Source organism: Panthera uncia (assembly GCF_023721935.1).
Source record: "Panthera uncia isolate 11264 chromosome A1 unlocalized genomic scaffold, Puncia_PCG_1.0 HiC_scaffold_17, whole genome shotgun sequence".
Taxonomy (NCBI): Eukaryota; Metazoa; Chordata; class Mammalia; order Carnivora; family Felidae; genus Panthera; species Panthera uncia.
Window position 1 is genome coordinate 148,601,179 of NW_026057577.1, and position 8,042 is coordinate 148,609,220.

An 8,042-nucleotide genomic window follows, 5' to 3' on the forward strand; every position below is an offset into this window, starting at 1 on the left:
AGTCACTGTCTTGGCCTAAATACTGCCACTACAGTAACCTACAAGACAAAGCCCCGCTACCATAGAAGGAGACTCACAGCCTCCTCTCCACCCCTCGCACAGCCTTCTGGAAGCTCTTTGGAAGCTTAATATCAATTAGAACATTAAGTCAACCCTCAAACTCCCAATCATGCCTTGGATGATGTCACCTTTCATTCGAGACGTTTCCCTCCTGCCCATAACTCCATCCAAATGCTGCTGCCTTTGACTCCGTGCCCCAGTCCCCCACCCTGCCGGAGAGGAGAGGGCTGTACCTGGCCCAGAACAGCGCCCTGCCCCATACCTCTGAGCCCTGCGCTACGTGCTTCTTCTTGAGCCACCCCACACTCTTCAACAGGTAGGGCGCGGCCCCTCAGAACCACACAGCAGCACTGTCTTCCCCAGTGCACATCGCAAAGTGACTCCTAAGGCTTTAATCTGTGATGGCGAGAGGGGAGCAGGCACTTGGGGATGATGGATGGAACTATAGCTCCGGCCATCAGACCTGGAAGATGGTGGCAAATACCTTATGTCTAGTACCAACCTGGTTGTGCCTTTCCTGTGTGCTTAGAAATATTTTCTTCGCCCGTGTTTCAGATTTTCCACCCAAGAGGCGGGGGTACGTATATTGTCTCACCGAAAAGGAATCCTGTGAAGTGCAGTGTTATTCATAAAGCACTCTGTTTCTCATTGATAAATAGCAACATGGAGAGGACAGGGTAATCTTCTTTATGAAGTATGTTTAACTCACAGATCTAAAATTTGGGAAAGGCGAAAGGAGTTTGATAAATTTCAAACTTGACAAACATGATCTATTGTCTTTGAACCCAAGTGGTACTAATTTAGCAAAGAAGACCAAAAAAAAAAAAAAAAAAATCTTTGTTCCTGCCAGAGTTTATGTTCTTAATTCACTTATCTAAAAGTCTTTCCTATTCGTTTGGAAGGGAAATTCCCGTTTTGCACCAGGTTTGATGATGCATCTGTATGTTACAGGAGGAGAATGCACAATTTCCTCACACCAGCGTCTCCCCAGCACTAAGGGCTCACGTCAGGGCCTTGCCTTGCCCCCGCTTCGGCTCACTGAACCGTGCAGACTGAGCGTGTGTTCAGGCGGGGCACTGCTCTGGGACGAGGACGTGCTGGAGCTGCTCTCCTGGCCTGGCAGACACCTCCCAAGCCGGGACACTCTGCACTGTGCGTGACACTCGGGGAACAGAGAGACACCGCAGGGTCAGAGGCAGGAATCTCACCGGGTGTCCGGGGATGATTCACAAGAGCGAGGAGTATGAAATTTCGAGGTGGCCATTTAAAAAGGATTTTTCCAAGAACAGAGCCATTCGGTCTAGGGCGCTCCCGGGGGAGGGATGGCTTTGGCAGACGTACTGGCTTCAGGAGGGAAGCTGGAGGGTAGCACAGAGCTAGAAAGAAAGTCGTACTGGGCAGTGAGGATGGGCTCATAAACGTGGGCTGAGGGGCCCCTGGAGTTCCAGAAATACAGTTTGGCCACCAAGGACATCGTATTCTGTGGGAGGTGGGGGAGGAGAGGGGTTTTGTATGACAGTCTGGGCTTCTAAGGAAGGCAGACTCCTTGGGATAGACGTCTTCTCTCTTCAGTGGGACAGAAATAAAGACACACATGGCGTACAATGCGTGATTTATGGCAACACGTGTATTTATAGGTACGCAGTGTGCAATCGCTGCAGAGCGTAAGAGCAGACCTAACAGTGACTTTCCAGAAAGGCCAGGGGGCAGTATGGCATTGTGCAGAGGCTAAGGGTTTAGGGTTTAGCCACTTGCCGTGTGGCCTTGGCGGGATACTCAGCCTCCGGGAGGGTTGTTTTTTTTTTCCTACATCTGTAAGATGCGGCTACGAGAACTTTCTCTGTGCTGAGTTGTTTGCATATGCGATGTACCTGAGCAGCAGGTAGGTGCTTAGCGAGCGAGAGATGTTGAGCTCTGAAGACACACTATGTTCGTAAATTCGGTACTTGTGAATTTCTACTCCTTCGCCACAGGCTGTGCTCTCTCACTGGAAGCAGAACGAGCTACCAGAACACTCCCCTGGTTCTGGATAATAAGGCGAAGGGCTCACGCTTTGTCGACGTTCGAACTCGCCCCAGCGTGCGGCCCCTGGCATGCGCACGCCTGGGTGCAGGCCCTCCGTGGTCAGGTGGCAGGCGGCACGGGTCTGTGGTGGGGCTGCTGCATTTGCCCTTGTCACTTACGGAATGCTCCCCCTTCTGTCTCCAGTTCCACACTTTCCGTCATTTGAACACACCCTTGGAAGTCATTCGGGGTGTGGGTTTGGGAAGTCATGTGGAGAAAATGTTCCGCTCTGACAGCTGCCTTCCTTGCAAACTACACAGGTGACCCCCTCCTGTCCTCACATGCGTCTGACTCTCTCACTTTGTACTTCTGGGTTTCCTACCAAGGACGGACCTCCCAGAGGCGTGCCCCGCTCTAATGTGATTCAGGAATTTGGGGTGGGCTGGTTCTCAGTAAGAACCAACGCATCTATACCCATAACTGACTGCCACCATTAACATCTACTTGCTTTTCCTCTGTCTTAAGCAATCTGGCTTCACCGGTCTAGGTAAGTCTAGCCCAGAAAGATAAAATGTGCAAATAACTTTATTGCTAATATCAGGAACTTCCCCAGTATTAATTTAAATGGGTATCAGGCCACTGAATGTACAACGAACAGCAATGCCCGACGGTGTGCTTTCAGGGCTTGTCACGTCCGCTTCTGCTAAACTACAGGTGACCCTCCAACAACGCAGAGGTCGGGGGCGCCGACCCTCTCTCTGCACGGGCAGAAATCCACGTATAACCTTGACGCTTCAAAACTTCACCACCAACAGCCTACTGTTGACCGCAGCCTTACGGCTAAGGTAAGCACATTGGCACACGTAAATTGGCACGTAGATTGTCACATAAATTGGCACACATTTGTACGTGACAGGTGTTATCTGCCGTGTTCTTACCATAAACGAAGCTAGAGAAAAGAACACGTTGAGAAACTCATAAGGAAGAGAAAATACGTTTACGGTGTTTATTAACAAATGCATTTACCGTATTTATTAAAAATTCCACGCGTTAAGTGAACCTACATGGTTCCGACCCGTGTTGTCCAAAGGTCAACTGGATTATGTCATGGATCGTGACCAGTAACGCAGCTCCATTTCCACTTGAAAGACCGGCCTTGGACCAGAAAGCAGAAACCTCACAACTGTGTCCCCTTTGTCCAAGTCCCTCCCAGACAAATCCAAGACCGTCAGGGCAATGCCTGCCTGCGCCAGGGTGAGCGAGCAGCCCCCTCAGCCCTGCTTGTCCCCAGACGGCACTGGTAGGCTTTTCGGGGAGCCAGCCTTCGGCAGCATGATGCGCACGCACGGGTACTTTTGGTCACCTCCCTGGGGGCTCTGCCCTCTGTGCTGAGCCCGTGGATCTCTGAGGACTGGCCACAGCCATGTGCAGGGCCAAGCGTCAGCTGCAGGAGGCATCTGGGTGGCTCAGTCGGTTAAGCATCGCACTCTTCTGTTTCCGTCCAGGTCAAGATCTCACGGTTCGTGGGTTTGAGCTCCCACTCAGAGCTCAGACTCTGCGCTGACGATGAGGAGCCTGCGTGGGATTCTCTCTCTCCCTCGCTCTCTGCCCCTCCCTTGCTTTCTCTCTCTCTCTCTCTCTTTCTCGCTCTGTCAAATATAAATAAATAAACATTTTTTTTTGAAGCATCGGCTGTGGGTCCAGACCCCCCCCTTACCAACACCTGCTCTCCTGGTGAGCTGAGAAGTCACAACTTCCCCTCCCCGTCAGCTGGTGTGTGCAAAGTGCGGACTTTGCAGATGTGATAGGAGGGTCTTGAGATGGGGGCGGGGGGGCGGGGATTTCCCTTGATTCCCCAGGGGGGGACCCTAAATGTAAACACAGGTATCCTTTCAACAGGGATGCGGAGGGAGGTTTGGGAAAGAGGAGAAGGCCACGTGAAGGGAGGGAGGCTCTGGGAAGTCAGTGGAAGGAGCCACAAGCCCTTCAGGTGGCCGATGAAATCTGGGGAGGTCGAGGCCGCAAAATCTCTGGTGCCTCCCGAAGGAACCCATCCTGCCCACGCCTCGATTTAGCCTGCTTGTGCACCTGTGCCCCCCAGGCTGCAAGAGGGTAAATTCGTGTGGTTTCAAGCCACCAAGTCTGTGGTGATATGTCACAGCGGCAGCAGGACACAAATAAATGCAGTTTTCTCGTGTTCGAAGTGCACGGCGCAGAAATAGGAGCCAGGGGCTTTTGCAAGGGTTCAATGAGGCGACTCACATAAAGCACTGAGGGCAGAGTCGGACAGTAAACACTCAATGTCATTACTGCAACTATTATGTCTCTGTTTAAAACCAAGTTTCGGGGCACCTGGGTGGCTCAGGCAATGGAGTGTCCGGCGATTTCGGGTCGGGTCATGATCTCACAGTCGTGAGTTGGAACCCCATGTCGAGTCCTTTGCTGAGCGTGGAGCCTGCTTAAGATTCTCTCTCTCTCTCTCTCTCTCTCTCTCTCTCTCTTGCTCTCTCTCCTTCTGCCCCTCTCCCCTGCTCATGCTCTCTCTCTCTCTCTCTCTCAAATAAAAAATAAAATAAATATAAATATAAAAAAATAAAAATAAAAATAAACCAAGTTTCATACCAGATCCGCAAAGCTGCGTGTGGGCAGACGATCTGTAGGTTCCACCTCCAAGACGCTCCAGGCTGGCAGAGTGCCAAGTACACGGAAGAGCCTCTATAATTACTTGTTGACCATCAGGTCCTGAAGATATACAGCTTTCTCCACCACACAAGGTGTTCACCCCTTAAAGTGTTTTGTTAGTGAAAGAAGGCGATCACACGGATGCTTCCAAAGAGTACGATCATGAAACCGTGTGACAGGGCCACCCTGGCGGCTCAGTCGGTTAAACTTCCGACTTCGGCTCAGGGCATGATCTCACGGTTCATGAGTTCGGGCCCCTGCATCAGGCTCTGTGCCGACAGCTCAGAGCCTGGAGCTGCTTCGGATTCTGTGTCTCCCTCTCTCTCTGTCGTTCCCCCACTCATGCTCTGTCTCTCTGTCTCTCTCAAAAATAAATAAACATTAAAAAAAAAGAAACTCTGTATGATAGAGGGTCCTCCAGGAAAACAGGACCAAGAGGAGATTAGATAGATAGATAGATAGATAATAGATAGATAATAGATAGATGGATAGGTAGATGAGATGGATAGATACATAGATAGATAGATACATAGATAATAGACAAATACATAGATGGGTGACATGTATGTACTTACGTACACTGATACATACGTACTCTCCGGAGGGAGGGCAGGAGGAGAGAGATTTTGAGGAGTTGGCTCACACAATTCCAGGACTTGATGTCATAATAACTCTCAACCAGAAGGTGAAAAGAGCAGAGTGAGGCTAATGCTGTCTGGCTAAAAAGCAGCAGTCACCCACATGAGCCAGAGGAGAGGGATGCTCAGTCACGTTTGTGATTTGTGGTTTTGTGGTTTTGATGAGGATGATTTGGGAGGGGTCTTCATTCTGCCCTGCTCCACCATGTCCCCAGAGTGGCCTTCTGTAGTGCTGGTGCTCTGCGACACCGTTTAACCCCACAGGGGCAGGAGCATGGCCAAGGGTGCCGGGGTCTGGCAGCACCTGGAGGCGGCTTTCCTCTTCTGAAAGATTCATAGGTTCTGATCCATCAGTTCTTGGGTAATTAAGGGCTCACTAGTCCCTCAATATAGACACAGCCACAATACTTACAGAAGTTATTTGGCTCATGTGTTCTCAAAGGACAGGGAAGCTCCCACATGTTTTATCTGTTGATTCGTCATAAATCGCCACAAATTTAGTGACTTAAAACAACACGCATTAATTATCTCACACTCTATGCAGGTCAGACATCCTGGCACAGCCCAGCTGGGTCCTCCGCTTTGGGTCTCACCACACTATAGTCAAGCATCAGGTGGGGTCATGGTCTCATCAGAGGCCCAAGTGGGGAAAGATCACCTTCCAAGCCTTCTCATTTTGTTTGGCCGGGCTTACAGGACGGAAGTCCCTGCCTTGCTGCTGTTTGTCACCTGGGACCACTCTCAGCTCCTAGAGGCTGCACAGTTCCCTGTCACATGGCCTTTCTGCAGGCGGTCCCACAAAACGGCAGCTCACTTCTTCAAAGGCAGCAAGGGAGAGTCTCTCTTCCTCAAACTCTTACATCACCTATAACCTTGGATATGACAGCCCGTCACCTCTGCCATATTGTCGTCCAAAAGTAAGTCACAAACCCCGCTCACATTCAAAAGGTGGAGATTATATAGGACACCAATCATTGGACAGGGGGTCGCCCTATGGTATGTCTGCTACATTATCTAAGACTATATTAAATATGTGTATGAATCCTTCCATTTCTTAAGCATTTAGAAATTTCAAAAGGAATAAACAGAAAATGCAGATGACATGAATAAATCCAAAGAAGAAAATAAAATCATTCCTGGCTATTACTATTTCTACCATGAAGAGATGATCACTTACAACACTTGAATGTCGCAGACTGAGGACTCTTCAGAAGTAGTCTGGGACCAAACAGGTTCTTGTAGGGCACAGAGAGGAGGCTCCATCTTGACTGGTGAGAGAGAAGCTTCTGGAGCTCCTTCTTCCCCTGCTAGTGGAGGCCATTGGTCAACTGGGCCAGTAGAGCCCCCGGTGACGTGACATTTTTGAATTTTTGATTATTACACCGTTTGGGATGGAGAAAGTACTACTGGAATTCAGTAGGTGGAGCCTAGGGATACCGAGAAAAATCCCACGACACGCCGAATCGTCCCGGCTCACACATCCATGGTGCCGAGGCTGAGAGCCTGGTCTCGATCCTCACGTGAGAATGTGAAGCTGAAGAGGCTGTGGGGTGGAGGGCAGTATTCACAAAGGTGTTCCTTTCTCTCTCAGTCATACCTCATGGCTCCGCCCAATGGAAGTGAAGAGTAAAAGTGACCTAGTCGCAAAGCACCTACTGAACCATAGCAACCTTGGGGAGACATTCACATGCATTAACAGATGAGGCAACAATTGTAAGTGCTGCAGAGCAGGAGAAGATTTATTGGGCTTCAAGGAATTAAAGGAAAATCATGTTATCAAGTGACAGATCAGGACCAACCAAAGACTAGAGACAGAGCCAGCCTCCTCCGCCGCCTTCTGCCCACGGGAGCAGCGGGGCTGGTCAACCTGGATTTCTACGGCCACATTCTAGAATGTCTTGTAGGGAGACATGTCTTTGGGACACTTGGGGCCTAGCACTTGGAGAGAAGTTTACCTCAGTTCTCCTCCCTGGAGTCTGCGATCATTTGAAAGTAACAGGAGAAAGCGGTCAGGCCAAGGGAAAGATCTCAACAGGGCCATCAACGGTAAGGACGCTAACCATTCATTCATTGCGAAATCGCGGGGACGGCTACATGATGAAGACCTCAGAGGATCTGGGCACTGAAAATACCTGGCCTCTGCCCCCTGGATGCCCCCAGCAGCCCTTTGCAGTGGTGACGACCCACGTTGTCTCCAGATGGGACCAACTGTCCACCAGGGGCAGACTCACCCAAAGTTGAGAACCGTGGATTTAAGTGGTTTTATTTTGTAGGTGTGTTCGCTTACTTGCTTTGTTGATCATTAAACAAAGCTGCCTGAACCTCCCCACAGCCTGCTTTCTGCCTCCATCCAAGTACACCCAGAAGGTACATTGCCAGCTGCTAAATTACTATTGCAGAGAAGCAGCATCCATTGAGAACTCTGATATATTTTTGCCAAATTTCTATCCAAGTATCATTTTTAGAAAGTTAAAAGCACAACTCTGACACAAACATATAGGGAGCCCGTGTCCAAGATTTCTTTGTCTCATTTAGAGAGACAGCTGGCGGGCTGGAAGGCTGGTTCAGGAGGAAGAGGGGACACAGTGCTCAAAAGGGGGTTCCACGATCACACTCACAAGGAAGCTCTGACTGTGCACAGCGTCCTCCGTGAGGCTC

General features: G+C 50.0%; 1 long non-coding RNA gene across 1 annotated transcript; it reads left to right on the plus strand.

Annotated features, from left to right (window-relative positions):
- Positions 1–4,692: 4,692 nt before the first annotated feature.
- Positions 4,693–7,709, plus strand: LOC125935191 (uncharacterized). The gene is made up of 2 exons (XR_007461623.1): positions 4,693–6,301; positions 6,444–7,709. It is a non-coding gene; the product is annotated as an uncharacterized LOC125935191 (long non-coding RNA).
- Positions 7,710–8,042: the final 333 nt, after the last annotated feature.